This window comes from Melospiza melodia, chromosome 1, assembly GCF_035770615.1.
Source record: "Melospiza melodia melodia isolate bMelMel2 chromosome 1, bMelMel2.pri, whole genome shotgun sequence".
In the NCBI taxonomy this organism is placed as follows: Eukaryota; Metazoa; Chordata; class Aves; order Passeriformes; family Passerellidae; genus Melospiza; species Melospiza melodia.
In genome coordinates, this window is record NC_086194.1 from 135,403,202 (window position 1) to 135,426,359 (window position 23,158).

Sequence of the window (23,158 nt, forward strand, 5' to 3'; positions counted from 1 at the left end):
CTAGATAAAATATAGGTAACCATTTATTATAAGTAGATAAAACCAATTTTTTGATGATTTGAAACATTTCTATTCAACATTTTTGATTCCCTTTACCTCTAAAATAGCTGACTTAGTAAAATTACTCCACAATATTTCTAGATGAATTTCTAGCCCAGGGTTATTCAGCTTTCCACACTTCTTGATATTGAATAGAGACAAAGCCTGGTAAGCCTTCTCCCACTTTTTTTCTACTAATAACTAATATTTCTGACTTTCCCATCTGGAGAGCAGATACACAGGCTACTGCACTCTAAATCCTCTCTGTGGGATTATAAGAAAATGGACAAAATTTGTTCAGAAGAAAGTATCTTCACAGAGGTCTTCATGACTTTCTTCTATTCACAGAGAAAGTAAACAATCTTCACCTTCATAGAGCTGCCAGCACAACGAGTTACTGTACTAGTCCTGAGTCCATACTGAAGAATACAACACATTGTTAAGGTTTTCATAGATTTCAACTATTGCAAGAAGCTTTTCTCCCCTTCTTTTTATTGTTTAGTTGAAACCACATCAAGTCTTGACATACTGTGATGGGTTGACCCTGGCTGGATGTCAGGTGCCCATCAAAGCCACTTTACCACTCTCTTCCACAGCTGAACAAGGGAGAGAAAAAATAACAAAGGGTGCATGGTTGAAATAAGGACAGGTAGAGATCACAAAGCAATTACCTTCATGGGCAAAACAGACTTGACTTGGGGAAATTTATTTCATTTATTACCAATCAATTCAGAGTAAGAAAAATGAGAATTAAAAAGTAAATCATAAAGTACCTTCTCTCTACTCCTCCCTTCTTCCCAGGCTCAACTTCTTCGCTCTTTTTCTCTACCTCCTCTCCTCAGTGGCACAGGGCATAGGGAATGGGAGCTGCAGTCAGTTCATCACACATTTTCTCTGCCTCTCCTTCCTACTCAGGGGGAGGATTCCTCACAGTATTGTGCCCTGCTCCAGTGTGGGATCCCTCCATGGACTTCTCCAAGGTGAGTCCTGCCCATGGGCTGCAGTTCTTCAGTGCCCTCCCCAGCTTGGTTCCCTTCCTTGCGCTGCAGTCCTCAGGAACAGACAAGGTGCAGTCTCCCAGGAACAAAATGTCCTTCAGGACATTTTGCCAGCAGGATTAAAGTCCTGCCAGCAGACCTGCTCCAGCACGGGCTCCTCTCTCCGTGGAGCCACAGGTCCCGTCAGAGGCCTGCTCCATCATGGGCTCCTCTCTCCATGGAGCCACAGGTCCCGTCAGAGGCCTGCTCCATCATGGGCTCCTCTCCCCATGGAGCCACAGGTCCTGCCAGAGGCCTGCTCCAGTATGGAGTCTTTACAGGGTCTCAGTCTCCTCCAGGCACAGCGGGTGTGGGGTCTCCCACAGGCTGCAGGTTGTTCTCTGCATCCCCATGGACCTCCATGGGCTGCAGGTGACAGATGCCTCACCATGGCCTGCACCAAGGGCTGGATTCTGGATTTTGTGAAGCGGTCACTGCAAGCCTTGCAAGGTAAAGAAAGAAATTTGAAAGTCAAATGGATGAGATTAACTGTGGGACGCCACTCTTTCCTTCATTGTTGTCAGTTAATGTCATAAAAGACTAAATTAGAGAGAATTGTTTCTCTCCTTATTTATACCATTTTACTTAATCATGAAGCAAGCAAATCAATGTTATTCCATTAATATTTTGTTTCCACAGAAGCAGACAAGAAAACTAAATGACTTACTAATGATTTAAATTTAAAGCATGCAGAACAATTTGCATTGGACCTCAGCTTGGTAATGATTAGAAACAGATTTCATTTTTGAAAATTAAATTTGTTTCTGAACAATCCAGACCATTTCATCCCAAGCAAAATTTTCTGAGCAACAGTCTAACATGTGCCTTATATTCATACCCTTAGATAAAAGGACTGCTTCTTCTTAAAGATGTCCTAAGAAATTAGATTTTCCCAGAAAAGTTTAGATTTTTTATGTCATAACAGAACTTCATGCCATGTTGTTGCTTGTATGTTTTAAATGATATATTTCAAAATACTGTTCAACGAGAGAAACAGAACTAAAAATGATACACTTGCCCAATATCATTGGCTTAATAATTCACAGAAGAGAATTTCATAATACTACATGAGCAATATTTTTTACAAAGCACTTAAAGGATGAAACATAAAGACTCATAGGTGAGGATTTTCTTTACAATTCTTGTATCAGGTAAAGCAGCATTAGAGCTTCATTGGGAGCTTTCTCTTGAATTTTTAGCATTTCATGACTCATGTACAAAGTAGACTGCATAACTTTGTGAGGGTTCGTAATAATGGTGACAGATTTTTATGCATGTCTTACAGCAGAATGTTGATCAGATTTCTGCAGCCACATGAAAAATTTAACTACTTGAGAGACTAAGTGTGGAAATTGAAATGAAGTAGGATGAATTAACAGAAAAAAAACCCCAGGACTATTCTTGTACTAGAAAGTATTAGGAACTTGAGAGCATTCAGAAGGCCTTGCATAATTTCTCTCCTCCAAGTAAAGATTATTTATCTTGGGAACTACAGAGAGATACTAAAGTGATAGCATGATATTTTCTTGTTGAAGAACTTTAACTTTTTTCCTGAATAACTGTTCGCTGAAGATACTAGGGGAAAAGGTATTTTGTTGAACTCTTTAAATTAAAACATTTGAAAATAATGAAGACTGTCTTAATGAGAATAGAGTTTCTGCTCAACCTACTGCACAGTTTCACAACAATTTCTGAGAAATATAGTGTGAAAACTGCATGCAAAATAACTATTGCCCAAAGTCATGGGGCATTTTGAAGACAGCAGAACATAATTCTCAAAAAATCTCATGGCCTTTTTTTTTCTCTGAAAGGGGAAGAGATGAAAATGAACTCCCTTCTTTGAGCAGCAATTAAAGGCTGGGGCAGGGTGCTTGGATTCTCTTTTTGAACAAAGAGCTGTTCAGGTCTGTGAACATAATGCCTGGCATATGAAACTATTTATCTTTCAAACAATAAAAGGTATTAAAAGAAATAACTGTGTGGGCTGAAGGTAAAGAAAGGTTCCTGACTGATATGTAACTTACGGATGAGAGGGCTCTCTCTGCACTCCCTGGTGTCCCTCCTTGCCACTCACTGGCCACATCCTGACACGTTGTCCTTACCTGTGCCACACAGGGTGTGGACATTAGGGTGCCTGGTGGTATCATGAGTATGTTTATATTGCAAAGTGTACAAACGCCACCTGCTTTACAATGACACAAGCTGATCCCAGATGAATGTCAGGGCCACAAAACCACCAGTGTGGTGGAATGGAAAATAGGGATAATGGGAAGGGTTTCTGCTATGATTTATGTAGATATATGTCATTACATCCATTACTCAGTATCTGTTTTATCAGGGAACACTTTACATGTTCCAGTATGTTGCAATGTTTTGCCTCTAGTTTTCCAAGGTTCTTGTTACTACTATAAACTAATAAAGACAAGTTTATAACAGAATTCTTAGTTGAAAGGAATCCACTGTCCTATTGAGGACTAAAAGAAGAAAATAAGCAAATTGGAAATAAAATTATCCTGTAGTGAGACATTATGTTTTCTCATGCACAAGCTTGACGTTCATGTTGTGTTCTTATCTCTTAACAACCTCAGTGGATCTGGGCTCATGTGTGGAAGCTGGAAGAGAGAAGTAGTTCACATCCATGATTTCTATTTCTCCTCTGGGATGGGTGTTCCTGTAGGAGGTTGTCTAAAGTAAGCTGTCAATGGTTTTGGTTGGTTTTGCATCGCTGACTATGACCTGGGCAGCTCTGGAGTTGGCAGAATTCCTGATGAGCCCTGACTGCATTCAGATGGCACTTCCTCCCAGAGAGGAGCTGGATGGGCAGGTTGAAAAGGCTGTTGTGTCACCTGGCCCAGTGTAATCCCCACCACATCCAAGAAGATAGAATAGTGTCACTCAGTACTGCCTCCTTAGCTGCACAAAGTCATGCTCACTTTAGCAAAACTTTTGCAGGCAAGACCTCTATCATGTTCATCTTAAACAGTTTGAATGTGCACACTGAAGCTTAAGGATGTTTGAAAAAATGAAGATTATCACTGACAGAGAGCAAAGAACAATTGAGAGCTGAAATAGTGTGCTGTCTGACAGGCAGCAACTAGCTGAAAATGGAACTTCTTTGCTTCGCTTCTCTTCATTTATTCTCACAATACAGATCATACATTTTTCATGAGAAGCAAGTGCCTATGCAGATAAATGTCTGCCAAGAGTGCAACTGGGATGCAATAGCCCATTTTGAGCTCATATATGAGTAACCTTTGGAAACCACTAACTGTAATACAGTATTGCAATGATTTGGAAGTTATATATGGATTTTCTATTGCATCCTGCTTCTTTAAAGACACACCAACTTCTTCCCTCAAACGAAAAAACAGATCAAGAACAGAGCAAGACATTCCTCATTTAATATGATTCTTTGAATGATATGTTCAAAATTACATCAAACTTCACTTCTTAGCATATTTTACCTTTACTGTATTTGCACTTCATATTTCTACAACAGAAAATGAAGAGTAAAGCAAGTGGCTTTGAATGTCAAGGTTGCACTGTAAAGTGTTATTCATTTTTGTTTCTCACATCAACCTTCTGCCCATCTCTTTGAAAATGTATTCCCATGTTCACATAGAAATCATTGCAGTTTGAAGCTTCCAAATCACTTGGATTTGTGGATGAGATGCAGACACAGGTGACAGAAACTGTCAACCTTCATACACAGAAAACAACAAAACCTGTTCTCAACTAAAATAATTTAATAAACTACCTTAAGTTTAAAACAATGTTAATGAACATTCCATCATATCCTGACAGGAAGAGATAAAGCTTGCTTTCAAAATACTCCCACAATTCTGAGATAAAGTGCCAGCTGCTGCTGTGCCCCTCACTGTGGACACAGACCCTTAGCTGCAACTGTGGACTTAAAGTGCATAATTTTCCAGTTTTGAACACATAAAGTCCATTCCCAAGACGAGTCCATTTATTGTTGGCAAATTCAACAATGAAAGGAATGAATGAGGAAAGGAATGAGGATAAAAAATTTATTTTCTTGATCCTGGCATTGATCGAAGAGATTGTCAGCCTAATTTAGGGAAGCCTATTTGAATCTTCCCTTATGCTCAATCATCATTAGCCATGCAAATTTTCCTTCCAAATGTGCTTGTATTGGTGATCAAGATGGACCTAAAAATTAGCCCATGCAAAAGGTTACTGAATACAGTGGACGGATTTCAATGCAGTAATAGCCTGGACACCAAAAAACAAATTCCCTTGTCCTTTCCCAGCCTCTCAGACTTGTTCTCTTATTATGCTTTTTCTCATTATAAAGATGGTATAAATGCAGGACAGTGTGAGTACCACTTTCCCAGCCTGTTTTACGCAGAGGGATCACAACTACTGAGATTAAGCTTTTCCTCAAAGATTTAATAAAATCAGTGACAAAGAATAGAAACAAGTAATGTCATTAATAGAGACTAATAAGAGTGTTGTCCTTAACTAATCATATTTTAAGGTTGTTTGTGCAAGGACACATAGAGAGAGAAATAAGGCAAGCCAGGAACGTTAGTTATTACAGCAGACTGTAATAAAGTCTTCTCTTCTCCAGCCTGAAGAACCCCAGCTCTCAGCTTTTCCTCAAAGAAGAGACTAGCTCTAGTAAAATTCCTATTCAAAGGGTATCAACATGATTATTTCTCTTTTTCTCAAAGACAAAGTTTTGTCTTCACTTTATTCTTTGATCATAAAAGGAACCAAAGTGCACTGCATTGATATTTATTTGCTACCATTCATGACTTTCTCTGTTGGAAACTTTTGTGGGATATATAACTAATCAGCACTCCAAGAAAACTTGTGGATTCTGTGTCCAAATGATATGTACTTACTCAATGCAAAATAAGTTCAAGAAAAGGAAAGCAATTTCTAGACTTTTGTTTTGCTTCTTTCTGATTTGAGAGCTTCAAAATCTGCTCCTTGAAAAAATAGGAGTGAACACTATTTTATTTTCCAGCTCCCAGATAATGAGAATAATGCTACTTCTTCCAGGAAATATTGTATCCATAGGAATAGTCCCAGCCTCCAGGACCCCTGTAGAATATCATGGTTTATTGACTTCAGCAAGATTCAGAGAAGGTTTTAGCTTAGTGCTGCAACATCTCAGATATACGTAAGGTGGCAGGATGCAAAGTGACTCCAACCACGCACAGAATGTGGGCGTTGTGAAGCCACAGGAGGGAATCCTGACATGCCAGAGATATGCCAGGTGACCAGGGGGTCAGTAGAGACCATCCTGCGCCATAAAGTATCATGATGAGAGGTAAAAAGTGCCCTGGTAGTAGAGACACCAGCTGGGTGAGCTTTCCTTGGATGCCTTTTTGTTCTTAATTTTTCACATTTCAGCTCTTAATTTGTATATCTTCAAGTTTAGGATTATATATGTGCATGTGTGCATACACACACACACACACACACACACACACATACACACACACACACACACACACACACACACACACATATATATATATATATATATACACACACGCATATATATGCACATGTGCACATATGTATACATAGGTACAGGTCTTGTTGATGGTAATTCTTAATCTCTGACAGAACCTGGGATGTTTTTTCCCAAAAGCCTTGTTCCCTGGTAGGTGCCCATGCCCCTGAGCACATTGATCCTCTAACAAGCTGAATAATGTCACCAGGGAAGGAGGGCAGACGGATGAAGCGGGTTTGCCATACAGCTGAAGAAAAGGCAGGAGAAACACAGTTAACCTAAACTCAACCTTCATGTCCAAGCAATTCTTTGGACCATCTATGAGTCAAGATTTCACTCAGATCTGATTTTTTCTGAAGTTTCCACTAGACTGACTGAGCTGAGTCACAAATTGTTCTGCGTTTTCTCCAGCTAAAATTGACCTGCTTTGGTCTACTTTGTTTGTGTCATCTTTTGTAATTAAACCACTCTACCTGGGGTCTCTGTGCTCTGCGAAGCCTTTTGTGTCTGGGCCTCAGTAATTATTTTTCTAGCACCTCTTAATACGTATTTCCTGCCAGGGCACTTTACTGCAAGAAGCCTGGGAATAATTGGGTACAAAATAATATGAGTTCCATAGAAAAGTCTGTGCAAAGGCAAAAGACATGTGCTGTAGTATTTAAATGACCAAAATTATTTACCTAATGATGTAGGAAGAACAAAAATAAAGACTGATCCACTTGAAAGCTCTCTTTTTTCCACCCAGTGTTTTGAGATATACATCTTCCACACTTTTGAGCTGTTCTTTCATTCAGGACTGACTAAACATAGCATGATTAGCTCCTCTCTGCTCAGAGGTTATGTATTTAGTGTCCTTTCATAGCAAAGAAAATAATAAGCAACTTGGACTTTCCAATATTAGCCAGAGAGCACAGAGAGTGGCTTGCAAGTGCTACTGAAATTGAAAAAGAATATAATTTCCAAATGCTCATTTTGGCTTTGCAATTGAAAGAAGATTCTTTTGTTATGTTATTTAGTGACATGGGGGTTTTTTACAGAGTTTTTTTTCCCAAGAACCTCTTTTGTTTTAACGTACTGGTTTAAAAAGACACAAAAATTTCTTCATCCAACTGAAATTTTTCTTTGTTGGAGTATTTTAAAATAAACTGCCTGTGTATTATAGTCAAGATATTTCCAAATTAATGATGAAATTCTATTTTTACCCATTTTTACCTTGTAAAATTTTACCTATAGAAAATACTAGTGACTGAGGTTTAATAACACATTTGATCTCCTTATTGTTATTAAAATCAAAAATGCCACATCTCTTATATCACACATGGAGCTGATACTGAAGCAGTTATCTTCAAAGTAAGTTTATTCTGCTTTCTGTTTTCTCACTTGATTGCTAAATAACAAAATTAGAGCATGAGCCTTTATTCCACTGGATATCATTCCTATATAAGTTCAAAATTCTGTGGACCTAAACAGAAACTTTAAATAAAGGAAAAGATCTAAATAAAACAGAAGTAATAGGGGGAGACAAATGTTCTTTCTCAATGTTAACTGAGAGTAATTAATCAGCAGTTACTCAAGATGGAGTCTAATTGCAGTGGCTCAGGTTGGAAACACAAGCCTGTTTTATTCTAGAGGATTTTTTTCTTTTCTTTTATAAATATATGTTTCAAATAACTTCCTAATCTGGGTCCTAATGTGGGTCTTTGGCCATTTTTGGTAGAGCAGAGTGGTGCTTTTCAGGAAATCATACTTCAAGGTAGACCTTACATTACCAATATATGTGAATCACCATTTTGCCTTATTGAATATATTCCCCTCTGGACTAGAAACCACCAGTATAATTGCCAGTACTGAAGACTCTGGCTCAGTCTCCCACCCCTGGGATTAGAGAGGTTACAGGCATGACAAAATCACCTACTGTTCCCATGGAAACTTTTTTTTTGCACAGATGCTTCCAGGCAAATGACAATACTGGTGATTGTTTAAAGAGCAAGATTTCAAATTTCTGTTTGAAATACTTCCCAAATCCTGTTGCGGCCTCAGGGAGAAAAATAACAATAAAAAATGCCAATATTATCAATAATAATAAAGTTCTGAATAATGTATATTGTCTTTAGTTCAATTGATAAGTGACTTGACATGACATGAGTTTAAAAGAATGTCTGGATTAATTTTGGACCAGACACTATAATTGCACCTGATCTGGAAAAGGCTAATGGGTGTTTTTTGGGGAGAAGTTTGGGTTGGTTTTCTTTCCCTTTTGGCATTAATTTCTAAGTCACTGAACTGATGCTTTGTATCTGGGCAACGAAGCTTGCCATAGGTTATTCTGCTAGCCTTCATCAGCCTGAGACAAAGGAAAGGGGTGGTATTTCCTCCTAAGCTGCATGTTCCAATATGTGGCATTAGATATCCCCCCCTTGGGTCTGCCCTCACCAGAGTTCAGTCCTGCCTGTTATAATTCACACAGCAGTTGGAAAAGCTGGAATACATTTCTGGGCATTGAGGCTGGAAATGGAGGGAGCAGAACTTCCTCTGGCCCTGAGGCCGCGTCTATTCACCTACCGGTCACCAGGAGAGAATCCCTGAAGAGCAGACTCAGGTCTGTGCAGGAGGTGTAAGGAAAAGCATTTCCACCCTGTATTCTTAGAATTTCTACCCAATTGGAAAAGGCTCCCACACCCTTAAAAGTCAGCAGAAAAATCTTGCTCCTTGCTCATGCTTTGGTGCAGTCCTGCTGCACAGCTTGGGATGAGCATCCAGTGCAGAGAGAGCTCTTCCTGCAGCTCCTCATGCTGAGGGCAGGGACAAAAAGCAGCAGCATTTTTTCTTGGCCTTTTCTTTACTGAATTAATTAATTGGATATTTTGCACTGCTTACTGGTTTGCCTTATTAGAGAGGCTTCACTGCTGTGTTACCTTGAATGTCCAATGTCTTCCTCGAATACCACAAATTACTTTTCAGTTCATAAGCTACTTTCCTCCAAGAGTATAAAAGACCACTTTTCTCCAGTAATGATGAATGTTGCACAAAAAGAGCCCAAGACTCATTTAGTTTTTCCTCTATTGAAAATACTTCAAAATACAGAAAAATAAGCAAATAAAAAAAAAGTAATACTTAAAAAAATTAATTCTCATAAAAGTAAGGACAGAATGGAAAAAAAATTGTGGACCTGAATTTTAGGGAGCAAGGACTTATGTAACTCTTGGGCTCCTTCAGTAAAAGCCTTGTCACCTGTGAACTTGGAGCTCATAACAAAATCCTCATGACCAAACAAAACATGACAGAGATCTCAAAAATAAACAGTGCTAGTTTTCCCTGAAAATTTATAGCAGCAATGAAAATTACAGAGACAATTTTCTACTGTTTTTCCAAGAAATGAAAATATGTAATTGAATATGACCATTTTGTTCTCTCAGGGCTCTTCTGCATTGGTCACTCTAAATGGCAGAGAAATGAACATTACCAGCTGAAATGCTATCTGTGAAACAGAATCTTGACAAAGCACACATACAAATGTATCTGTTTGAAATCTCTGCATTAATGCAGCCCCTGGGCAAAGGTGATAGGCAATGGTGAAACAAACATACTAATTAGTAATATTTCTATGCAGTAAACAGATACAGATAAAATAGAATTATTTTTTCCTGCCCCAGAGCTATTCTCTTGCTTTCTAACAATGGTGCAGTCACCTTTCTAGTGTCTCTAACTCGAAGAGAGGTAATTTATGGCAGGTAGATTAGATGTCAAGGATGTTTTCCAACAAAGATCCCACAGTCTGGCATGCCTCACAGAATGGCCTTTTCTGTTTCAAGGCACCCTTGTCACCCCTGACTATGAACAAATCCATTTGACATCTGGAAATTTTGTCACCTGCTCTGCTAAAAATGGGTGTCGAGCAAGAGTAACAAAAACTCAGCAACTGACACACAGGAATGAAAGTTTTCTCTACTTTGAATTAGAATCATAATGAAGCTAAGAAGATTCAAAATAAATACTGTCACCTGTATTTTAACACTTTTATAATATACTTAATGAACATGGATATATGTTATCTTTTGGAATCACAGTTATTTGAAACTCTTGCCTTTGTAGTAATTTTACTTTAGGAAGTGCACAAAATTTCCAATACTGTAAAGAGAGTTGATTTTATATTCTATTTTTGCACCAATGTTCTTCTATCAGCTTGCCTGCATTAAGAAAAAATAAAGAAAATTTACTGAACTAGTGAAGTTAAAGAATTTAGTGCCACTGAATAAAAGCCCTCCTTTTTAAACAAAGATCACTGCCATGCAAAAAAACCCCCCACAAAATAAAAACTTTGCCATGCTATAACTGAATTATTCCATTAAATAATTTATTCCATTAAAAATAATCTTCACTCTTTTCTGAAAAAAATGAACTCCAAATTTCTATTCATGAAGACTTGGGGGATTTTGTAATCCTTTTTCAAATTCTTGCTAAGTTCTGCATTAGAGTTTGGGCAAGCAGCAATCAATGAAAGCAGTAGAGGGAGCTAAAGAGAACTAAAAAGGTTAACTTAATATCCCTGAGGCCTACAGGTCAGCAACCTAGATGGTTTTCACTGAATGCTACAGTGGCAATTCACTCTTCAGATCCTCTGGGCATTGCAGGGGCAGACTCTAATTCTTGCCTCTGAAATGAAGAACCTCAGTCCCGACTGGATCTGGGCACTCAGATCTGCCACCAGCCCCTGTCCTGTGTCCCTCCTGGGAAAAAGATGCAGCTCAAATCAAGCACCTGGGTTCTGCAGGTGGCAGACTCAAGGCTTGGAGTGCAGTGCATCTCCTGTCTCACCATTGCAGGTGCTGTGCTCTAACTCCTGCCTTTCTGCTAGTATAAGTACCTTTCTGTTAGGATGAGTATCTTTCTCCTTGGACTCTCAAAGCACTCCACAATTTGGTATCAGACAGGAAGAAGAAACAAAGGAATCAGTGCCTTACCCAGATTAACATTTGGGTTTTTCTCCTTAACCTTCACCAGACTGCATATTATGAAAAAGACGTTTCAGAGCATGCTTTTCAGGCTTATTAGCACCTGCCTCAGCAGCCTGTCTGCATCAGAGGATGTGTCCTGCCATGTTAACATTTTTGCAAAACCAATCCTTTCCATTCTCTTCAGAGGGGACAGTTTTACACACGAGATTTTCTTTGGGCTGTAGCACTGATTTTGTCGTACTTATCTGAGAGCATACAATGCTTCCTAAAAATGCAACAGGGCTATGATTAGTTTTCCTTGTCAATTCACATGCAATTCTAAAAGAAAAATAACATTAATCTGATGACGTCAGTAAATCTGGTGGCATTAGTAGGACCTAATTTCCAAATTCAGCTTCCTCCTAGCAGATATCACCTAAAATAACTTACACAGTTTTTGTCTTTTCTATTAATTCCTCTTACCATGTATGTATTTTTAGTCTCCTCTTCTTTGGAAAAGACAAATTAACTCCCTGACCTCACTTTGTAACTTTCCAGGCTGTTGACATCCCTGATGGTTTTCAATGTTTCTGAAACATGCACACTCAAATATTAGGAAAAGCAACAAGCTCTCACATACCTAGGACACAATAGTGTTAGAACCCTTTTACTCATCACCCAAAGTAAAGGAATTTTTAGGTTCATCTACTACCTCAAAGATTTATTTAAAAGAAGGTCTGCATGGAGATAGCTTGGTCTAGGTCATGTTCACATCTGTAGATGACAGATGTTCTAGCAAGCACTCACCCAAAGGTCTGACCATAAAAAACACCATCCAGTAATCCAGTCACACATTTCAGCCTGTTTGTGACATTAAACCCACTTCTATTCCACTGACATTAAACTTCTGTGTTCCTCATCAGCCATTTCAGAAAGGAAACCTGTTTAACAGTTAATCAGTACCTTCTAAAAGAACTGTTTTCATTTTAAGCAACAATCCTGACATCCTAGCACAAGGCTAAGGAAGTTTTTCCTGCAGCCAAACAATACATTACAGTCCAAAAGGGGAGCCAACCTGTGAGCATCCTGTTTCCAGGTACTTTGTCGTCATTCATAATGAATACTAATGAGAGGGAAACGCTGCAAAAAAGTTGGTGCAGGAAAAAGTTTGAAGTTCTGTCTTTTACTGACACAGCTTTTACTCCATCAGAAAGCTGGAGCTGCTGCTTACACGAACATGAATTTACAATGATACTCTGCCTCCACGCTGTGGCAGAGTTTGGTAGCTCACCAGTTGTGCAGCAACATAAATGGAATGGAGGAGGTTTGTACTTATTGAAGAACTTGAATTAGAAAGAATAAGAAAAAGGAAATTAGGAATGATTATCAGAAACAGTTTCAATGGCGTTCATCCTTTCACTACAGTAATTAATTTTTAACTTTTCATTTTTTAAATTTCATTATTTTCATTATCTTTTCATTCATTTTTATAATTTAATTTTCATTTTTATTCATTTCCATCTTCCACCTGTTTCAAGACTACTTTTGTCACCATAGATGGCAATGCAAGGTATTCTTCTTGAGACCTCCCTGTTACTGTACTTACCTCCAGACCTGAGGCTGGCAGCTGTGTGCCAGGGGAAAGGTGAGGCGGAGGGTTTGCACTGAGGATGGGGGAGTTCAGCATCCCCACCCTGCCCCAGGCACGTGTGGGGCTGAAGGGACAGCCACGGTGTGGGACAGCTCCGTGCCCTGGTGCAGCCTCTGCCAAAGCCATGAGCAGACCAAAAGGAGGCAGCCCCGAGGGTGCTTTCAGTGTCTGTGCTGAAGTGTTTAACAGAGGGTCCATCCAGGTGTGCAGTGCCCTTTTTGCACAAGGAAACCCAGCCCCAGGAATATGAGTCAATGTGTTCCAGGGGTACAGGTAAGTCTTTCACACAACCAGCTCTTCTTTGTAAGGAAATCCCCAGCAACCCACAGGCAGAAGGCAGAGTAAAACCTGATGAAAAAAAAATTCTGTGATTGAGTAGGACTCCAAACAAACACATAGGCAACAACTGTCTGCTTATTTTATGTTGTTTCTGGAAGGCAGTGTTATTACTTTAGGTAAATAAATGATGCATTTGTGTAATCTCTACTTACTTTTAAATGTGGAAAATGGTATTTTAATTTCTTTGCTGTCTTCTAGCTCTGACTCTTCAAATTTGGGGGGGGGGGGGGCATGTTGTCTATAATTTATTAAATCAAATTTCTCTTATTAATCTGAAAGCATTCCATGTCTCTAGACAATTCATATGACCATATCTTAAAAGCTAATTGTTACACTATCTCAAAAAAGATAATATATTGGTGTTTTTAATAATGCAAGTACAGAATTAAAAATTAGGCTTTCAAACTGTTGACCAGTGAATCTCTGAAATTTTATTTTCATTATTACAGTGATTGATAGAATGGTTTTGGTTACTCTACAGACTATTTCTTGATTTCCTAATCTTCTGCATTGGCCATTTAGGCTATTTATTGTCCATTTTCACCTTTTCCTACTTCTTTTTTTTTTTTTTTTTTTTAGTCTTATCAGCACTAGACTCAATATTTACAAAATAAGATGTGTTGTTTCATCTGTTATTTCTCACAACTTTCATTTCTTGCTTAAATCCCAGTGTGGACACGCATCTGAACAGGTGGAATGATAACCTGAGAACCTGAGAACCCAGAATAGACCAGTCAGGCCATGGATCAGTCAGACCAGAGGGGACCACATTTGCATTGCCATTGCAGCAGGAGAGGCAGCTGTCATCCTTGGCTAAAGAAATCACTAACTGATGTGAAAGGAGAGGAGAGGCTGTTTTTCTATCACTATGTGCTGGGAAATGAGACTGAGAAGGCACAGTGGACATGTTTGTACAGCTTAGGCAGAAATTAGCAATTCTGGGACACCAGAAATACTCTGGTTTAATGAGTATATTAGTATTAGTCTCTTAACTAAAAAGTGATCTTTTCGGAGATTCCTGGCCACTCTCCTGTGACGCAGTTCCTGTTTGGACAGACCTGAGTCCAAGGAGTTGGTAAGGTTGGTATTCTGCACAGTCGGTATACGGATGGATTTAAAACTAGCACTCAATATTGGCTGTCACAGGGCAGAGGAGTAAAGATCTGAACTCATCAGCAATAGTAAAATGTAGAAAATATTCTGACTAAACTGGGCACCCTCAATGTTGCAGAGTTGGGAGAGGTGAACAGGAAACTATTACTGGTTGTATTGGGTAGCAAACTTGCACAAAATCACAAAGTGAATTTGAATCTCTATAATTGCAACTCACCACATTCATGTTTTGATATCTCTATGAAAATCAGAATTTTGGTCAGTACCCAGGATCATATCAGTTCGACTGTTGAAGCTGAGAGAGGTGGGACAGTCCAAGCTTCTTTCTCTGATCCTTCTGACACCGATGCAACCGGATCACAAAATTTGGAACAGAACACGTTCAAGCAGCAGACAGCCAGCCTGGGATTTTTCCAAAGCACCACTGTGTGCAGGTTGCAGAAGCCTCCTCACACAAACATCTTCCATAAGTCTTTTCATGAGACCGGTTATGAAGCTATAAAAATGATCTATGGTCCTTTCCTAATTTTAGTGTATTGGACTCTGCTGTCAGGACAAATGAAGGTGAAATATTTTCCAAGACTGACACAACATAAGTGACAGAATATACACTGCTTCTTCACTTCACTAGAAATAGAAAAACAATACAATTTTGTACAGTTGCATTTCAAGAGCACAAGATGACAGTGGGTCAGTGTCATGAAGGCAGTTTTGTGTCAAGCAAGTGCAATTCAGCTGCTGCCTCCTTCATTCTCCTCCTGAGTGGCCACCTAGCTCAGATCTGAAATGTTTTCCTTTTATTTTTTTTTTTTTTTTTTTTTTGCCAGGTGAGTTGCTGTGTTGCCTTGGAGAGATTAAAGGAGCTCTGCACAGGGTCAGGAGAGTGCTTGAGGCAGCAAGAAGCCAGGGGGGGAAGCAGCAGCAAATGGGTTTGTTCTGCTGTGACAATAACAGTGGAATCCACGGCAGGGCAATGCCTGATACCAAGATTAGAGTGAGGAATGTAGGGGAGGGGAGGTAACAAGTGAGAAATAAAAGAGGGGGTCTTCTGAAACCAACTTTTCCTCCATGTGGCTAGAAGCTGACCTGAAGCATTTGGAGATATGTCTGAAGACACTTTCCTGAAGGTTCTCTCTGTTACCTCTGCCTGATAGAAATGGAATAAGAAAAAACGGAGCAAATATTCCCATGAATGTCAGACTTGCAGTCTCTCAGCTGCAGGGAGGTTTTCCTTCTTAAGCCTGTGCCTGAACAACTGGAGCTATTCTGCCCAGGACATGTTTTCTACACAACCCAAAAAAGTCTGCTGAGTGTTATTCTTTACCATGAAGAAACAGCTGAATTTGGAAATAGTCCCAGTTTTGCCTGTTCTCCTTTCTCACTGATATTTTTGCCCTGCTTGACTTGGCTTAGTTATCGTTTATGGAAGTAACTCAGTGCTGCAGAGATTCTCACCAGAGGGTTTACCTCTGAAAGAGGCTGAAGTCCATGTACACTGATCCTAGTTTTTATGAACAGCTTAAATAACAGATGAGAAATTTGCGATAAAAAATGTCAGCAAACATGGCAAATAATAACCCAATAAAAAAATCACTAACAAATCCTGGAAGACAGTTTTGTTTCAGAACGCTTTCTGACTTGCATTAAATGAGAGCTACCAACTTCCACAGCCATCGTCTGATGATCTGACCAGGATTTGCAGAAATGCCGAGTGCTCACACCTTGAGGAGCTTAAAGGGGGCAATGAAACCCATGTGTTAACCACGTAAAACTTTCTGCAATCCTAGGGGACCCAAAAGCCCTGCCAGAGGGCTTTCCCCATAACTATTCAGAACAAAATTAACCTAATCTCACATGCTCAAGAAATGTTGAGAGGAAGGGATTTCTAAAGGTCGGTAGTCCAAGCATCCCAGAGGTTGCTCAAACACAATTGTCACCAGACTTAGATCTGGCTGTTTAAATTTTTATCCAGTCTGATGCTGAAAACTTCCAAGCCTGTAAATTCCACAATCACATCCTACTCTCACAGAGAAGAAGTTTTTGCAAAAGTATTTTGTTAAGCCATCTTCAATTGCCAAGAATTGTGCATTCATCCCTGATATCTCTGTATCTATGCCTCAAGCTGCTATAAAATTGTCTCTTAGCTTTCCCTTCTCCCTGCTATAAGCCCAAGTAACAGTAATAATTATAAGTACAGTCATAAGTTTTAATAGTCATGATTTCTTTGTATCTATTTGCCATGATACACCTTGCATATATTCTGCTTTTTTTGCAATGAGACACTGATCCTGGCTCATCTTATGGTGTCCACCAGAGGCTTCTTTTTCCATAAAAAGATTCATTCTTTCACCTCCCAAGAAATGAAAAAAAAGACGTTGGAACATCAATTTTTTGACACCTCTCTTAGCACTTATAGAGCAACTGTGTGATACCTTAGCACTCTTAAAAAGAGTAAATCTCATCAGGAAAAATGTAGATAAACCTTAACTTCATTGCTAGGCCAAGACAATGAGCTTAGTAAGATTAACATAAATATAAATTCATGCTCATGTTTACAGTTGCCATTATTCTGCATTCTAAAAGAAATTTTCTAAATTTAATTCAGTATTTTCTAAATCAAAATGGAGGCAGAGGAGAACAAATTGCTATATGAGCTCACAAGCCAAGTCTGTCCCAGACTCCAGATAGAGAGCCCAAAGAAGAAAAATTTCTCATTCCCTACAATTTAGCCCTTTCAGTGCAAAGTGAAAGGTACACTCTGTACCTCTAGATAAATGCACTCCTGCCTCTGCTTCTACTGTCTATAGCACAGAGGAGCTGAAAGTTCCTTGAACTGCTCACCTAACATTATTCACCTAAATTCACCTAACATTACCCCAGTCCTTTCCCAGTTAATCTCCCAGCACAAGTTTCTGCTTCCCAGGACACAGTCATGCGCCAGGAACTGAGAAGGAAAGAAAGGAAGTGGCAATTTGGAAAGGTTTTGATTTTTAATCAGATATAAATCATTTAATGCCCTATAACAAATGAGAAATTGAAAACAGATTTTGTCTTCAAATCTGCTTCCACCATCATAGAAATTGTTCTGTAGATTTGTTCCTTTTCTCTTTTACACACAAAGTATTTGAAGCCAACCTAGGGCTCTTAAGGGAAATAGAGAAACAGAATAGTCTCTGATGTTTCAGATGTCTAACAGCTTTTTTGATAAAAACTGCTCAGAAATATACCTATTTTAACATCCACACAAAGAAGAGAAACTCAAAAGTTACTCGTGCCAAAAACCATCGTACATCTCAGACAAAAATTAGAACTTTGTGATGTTTTACTTTTAATTCCCATCCTGAGTTTTCTTATGAGAGAGTTATGCGGGAATTATCCCTGGGAGGATTCTCAAAGCACTCAAGTATTTGCAGTTCTGATTAAGGACTCACAAACTCTTCCACAGTAGCAATCAGCTGAATACAGCAGTTTAGATTTGAGTCAAATCCCATCATAAAATGCTTTGGAGAGTCTTCAAGACATTAAACACTCCTGAGACAAAACTCCTGTCTCTGCATAAAAATCAAGGGTTTCTACTTAGGGCTACAAGAAGGAAACAGAGCATGAATCCACCTCATATCCTTACAGAGGATGATCTGAATTTCTACCTAAAGTAATACAGTTTTGCCCTTTGGCTAATGCTCACAATTTTTAGGGAGAAATGGCTGTACTGAAGCAGCAGGAAATTGATGTAATTCATCATCTGAAGAGCCTCAGATGTTCTGTCCACTCTATAACTAGGGGCGCCATAATGATGACACAGGAGAAGGATTACTACAATGAACCACTTAAAACAAGAAGCATATGATCATACTGATCTGAGAAAACCCCTTTTTATAGACATTTTTATTTCACACTTGTGAACTTAGAAGAGTTAACAAAAGGCTTAGAATATGATATTTGTAATATTGCTCAGATCTGTGCCTTTGAAAATGTAAAGAAACCCCCAAATCCCTTGATGGCTCAAAAAGGGAGGACAATTCTTAACAGTCTGTTACTGTCAGGAATTTTAATACTCAGTATAGCAAAATAAAAGGTTCTTCCATCAAGAGAAAAATATTTCAAGAGATGTTGAAAAGCCTGCAGTGTTGAACCTGGAAATATATTTTTTTTTACATTATTTGTCCCATTTTCAAATGGTGTCATCCACAAACTAGGGCATGGCAGACAAATACAGATGAGTGGGTTCTCCAACATGGAAAACATATTTGAATCATTAATTATTCGTTACCATTTCAAGCAAAATCCCTGTTCTTTGTCTGTTAGGCACTTACAATAGAATACTGAAATATTGAAGCATAAAAGAGTGAACTTTGTATTTTTAATAAATTTTGGTTTTAATGCATGTTAGGTCAAGTAAGAAACACCTACAAACAAAAGAACAAAGAACCACAAATCAAACCAAAACCTAAGTAATTAATCTATGCATTTTTTCTGCTTTGGCTTAAAAGCAAGTTTTATTAAATACCATGGATGGATATTTTCTTCTTGGCTGTCAATATGTAATCATCATGATTTTTCATCTCATTTTGACATGAAATTTTCAGACTAAATATTTGGTTTGAGTGATCATTGACATAGTCCGTACATCATGCCTCTCTCCAAGTTGTGGATCTGTGGATCAGAAGTGTGGAGCTGATAGTTGAAGTGTTCAGTGCATGAGGAATTGGCTGGAAGGTCCCATCCAGAGGGCAGAGGGCAGATGGAGCTCAGTGATGAGCGATGCCCCACGGGGCCCACACCGAGACCAGTGCTGTTTTATACCTCCATCAGTGGCACAGTGGGCTTGAGTGCACCCTCAGCAAGTTTGCAGACGGCCTTGCCTCTGATGAGCCCAGTGAATGTGTAGGACAATGAACCAGCACCCCCACAGACACACAGAGAAGCTCAGCCAAGTCCTGATGCAGAGAGACTGCACTGCAGAAAGTGCCTGTGATGAACACAGACCAAGAAAGACTCAGTGATTCAAAGCATTTCAATTTATAGTGTGGACAGCTGCTCAAACAAACAGACAAAGCTTTCTCTTTTTTTTTTCTCTTTTTTTTTTTTTTTTATTTTTTATTTTTTTGTTAACACTGTCTTTCTTTTCTTAATTCTCTTTCATCTCCCAAAGTAGCTAAGCATTTTCACATTTTAAGTATTGCATTTAAATATGCAGTTCTATATAATTAACAGAAAGAATTACTTGCACACATAAATAACAACTCCCAAATAAGCTCTCTATTTAAAGTTAGGATGCCTAGCTTTCCCCAGCTCTTCTTTTTGATGTTGTTAGATTTTCTGGCATCTGTACCATCCCTCTGGCAGACAAGATCACATTTACATTGTTTTTACTAGAAGAGCAACCATCCCTGCAGGAGAATGAAGTTTGGGATGTAGCAAATGGATGTTCTCCAGAACTGCTCCTCTCTCTCATCTTGCCTCAGGTTTGGCTGACTGAGAGTCTGTGGAGAGCAATGCACTCCTGCTTCAGCTGGGCAGCTGGAGCAAGGGCCACATGGGCTTTTCTTTTTTTCTCTGTCCCACAGGCCTGGAGGTGACAGTCGCTAGATGTCCATGCGGTACAAAATAAAGGCAATGCAAAGAAAGAAGTAATATCACATTTATAATACAGTACTGGAAGGCAGTTGTGGATGAAATCACAACTAGCTTCCTGCAAAAGGCTGAAAGAGAAAATTACTTCTGTTTTCTCCCTGAATGTGAGAAGTGAACACAAAGGACAAGAAACACAAGTGGCAAGAGATAAGAAAAATAAAGTCCAAACAACTTCAGTAGCTAGAAGCTGATAAAATATTAGTGTGGTCACTGTTCTTGCAAGCACAGTGGCCTGAAAGAGCCTGGAAATGTGTGATGGAATTGCTTCAAGATGTAACAATTCCAGATAAGGATGGGTACAATTGCTCTCATGTTTAAGAAAGGTCAAAAAGAAACCTGTTCTTTGCTATCTTGAAGGAAGATGTAATTGTATCAGTTGTGCCCACTTAACTGAAGACATGACACAAGCGACGAAAAGAAAAGGTGACTTTTCTTTGTAAAAATGAAACAGGAGTGTAAGTTCATAGGCATCAAGATCATTTTGGCTCTGCAGGGGATTAATGAAAAGACAGAGCCCTCTACTGGCCTCTGCTCCCCTCTGTTCTCCTCTGTTCTAAGCCTTTTAGAGATCCCAGTGTCAACACTAAAACTTTTCTGCTATAGTGTTCTTGGTCGAAATCTGTCAGGATGGAGTGCAATTCAGGTTCCAAAAACCATTGTTCCACCTGCAAAAAACTATTTTTGTAAGAGAAGATTGGTATCTTATCAGAATAGCAAAGAGAGATCTGGGTTACTTCAGTTCAGTTCCAGTAGAAAATGCTGCATACAAGAAATACTTTACTTTTGCTTAGATAAACTAAAATCTTTACTGCTGATACAAATATTTCCAACAGGTTCAAGTATTAAGATTCCAGAATATTATCAAAAGCAGGTTAAAGCCCTTACCTTTCCCCTAGTACTGATCTCATATCTATTTTATCCCCTTTATTTGTTTCAGTTGAACACTATCCCCTTGCAGAAATAGAATGTGCACCATGTTGGCCCTCTGCAAATACAAGCAGAACATACCCACCCAGCCCAGGTGGATTTCAGATGAGAACACTGCAAACTTGACACATCCTTAATTCTATAAAAAACACATTCATTTGGAAGAAAAATGAGCAATTTTCAAATATAACAGCCAAATCTGTCAAGTTTCATTTCTGTCCATACCATAACAGAATTATTACCTATTAGCACAATGTTTGTTGTGCTTTTTATTTAGAACACAGCAGTTAATTTGGAAGAATTCCTGTCATTTTACTTAAAATGTATGACAATTAAAGGGCCACCAGGATTATGCCCTCAGCAGAGATGATGTGCAGCCACTCCATTTTGTCTGCCCTGATTGCAAAGCATTCCCACAGCCCTTTCCCAGCCACCTGACTGAACAGTCTCTGCTTCTGTACCCACTGCTGGTGCCAGGCCAAACTTCCATCCTCTCCAGCAGGACTTCAACCCCTTGCTGGGGATCAGAAATTCTCTTCGACTGACAGACTCCTAGAATACCTTTAAGCAACTGAGTTAGGGCCCAGGCCAAGTTAAAACAGTGCTGTGCAGCCTTATCCTGGAAAACAGTTTAGTTATGGTAGCAGTGTGGATGAAGCAACATTTGTAGGAGGGCTTTTAGTGACAGAGGAGCCTTCAGCTCAGTTGGTTAGAGCACAGTTTTGCAAATGATGCCAAGCTTGTGGATTTGGTCCCTGTATGGGCTGTTCACTTAAGAGCTGGACTCCTTGTGGGTTGCTTCCAGCTCAAAATAGTCTGTGTGCAGGTTGTACTTAGTGTGCAGGATGCCTGTGTGCCAAGAGGTGACAAGCCTACTCAGGACAGTCTTGCTACCGTGCACAGCATAAACTAAACTTACTGCATTTTTTAACAAGCTTAGCTTACATTTATAAATCAAATATGGGCAGCATGATTGTCTGAAGAGAATAAACAAAACCAAGAAGTTGTGGAACACAAGATATGCAAGAAGCTGACCCAACAGACAAACAGGAGACAAAAATTTGGTTTATGTTGTTGAGAAGCAGGATCCCACCATGGGCTGTATAGTTTTTGTAGAGTGTTACATTCTACCTTTCACGCTACTGTAAATAGTGAAACTTGCAAAATGCTGGCCCTGAGGCAGGATATGATAGATCAGGTGTGAGAAAGGCTCTCATGAGAGCCTCATGGAAAGGGCTGACAGCATAGAGCACACATAGAGCCTCTATATGGACCCTTCAGGCTTCCCAAAAGATACAGCTGTTTACAACAAGCCATGTACCACATGCACACAGACATTCACTGACTCACTGTGCAAGGTGGGAAGAATCCCCCCTCCTCTGGACTGCTCTTGGGATCTCTAGCTGGTCAGAGTGACCCCGGGATGTGTTAGAAATCTCTTTTCCCAGCCTGGCAATCTAAGGAAGAGTCAGAATTCTTCATTTCTTGGTCTCAAGGTTGTTTATTGTTCCTTATCTATAAAATTCTTTCTCCCAACCTGCTGAGGTCCATCAGCAAGACAGTCAGAGGCACTCTGCCTGCCCCCAGGGCGGTGTTATATTTTTATACTAAAAACTACGTGTACAATATTTACAATTACTTTCCAATACCTATAATGCATGTTAGACAGTGAGCTTCTACTCTAAACCAATCTAAAAGTGCCAACACCACAGCAGAAGACGGAGGCCAAGAAGAAGAAGGAGAAAGGCTGGACATGCCCAGATTCCTCCATCTTGCCCCCTGAACCTCCATTCTAAAAGCCGCAAAAAATCTCTTTTTCACCCTGTGATAAATTCACTATCATTCTACTTAAACTTTTGTGGCTTGTAATTCTTCATATAAGGTGGCAATTGCTTTTTCCAAGGGCTAAATCAAAGGCACAGGGGTCTTGGGCTCTGTGCCAAGGTCTCTGAGCCCCCTGGGCAGGGGCTTGAGTCCTCCAGGGCAGCCAGAG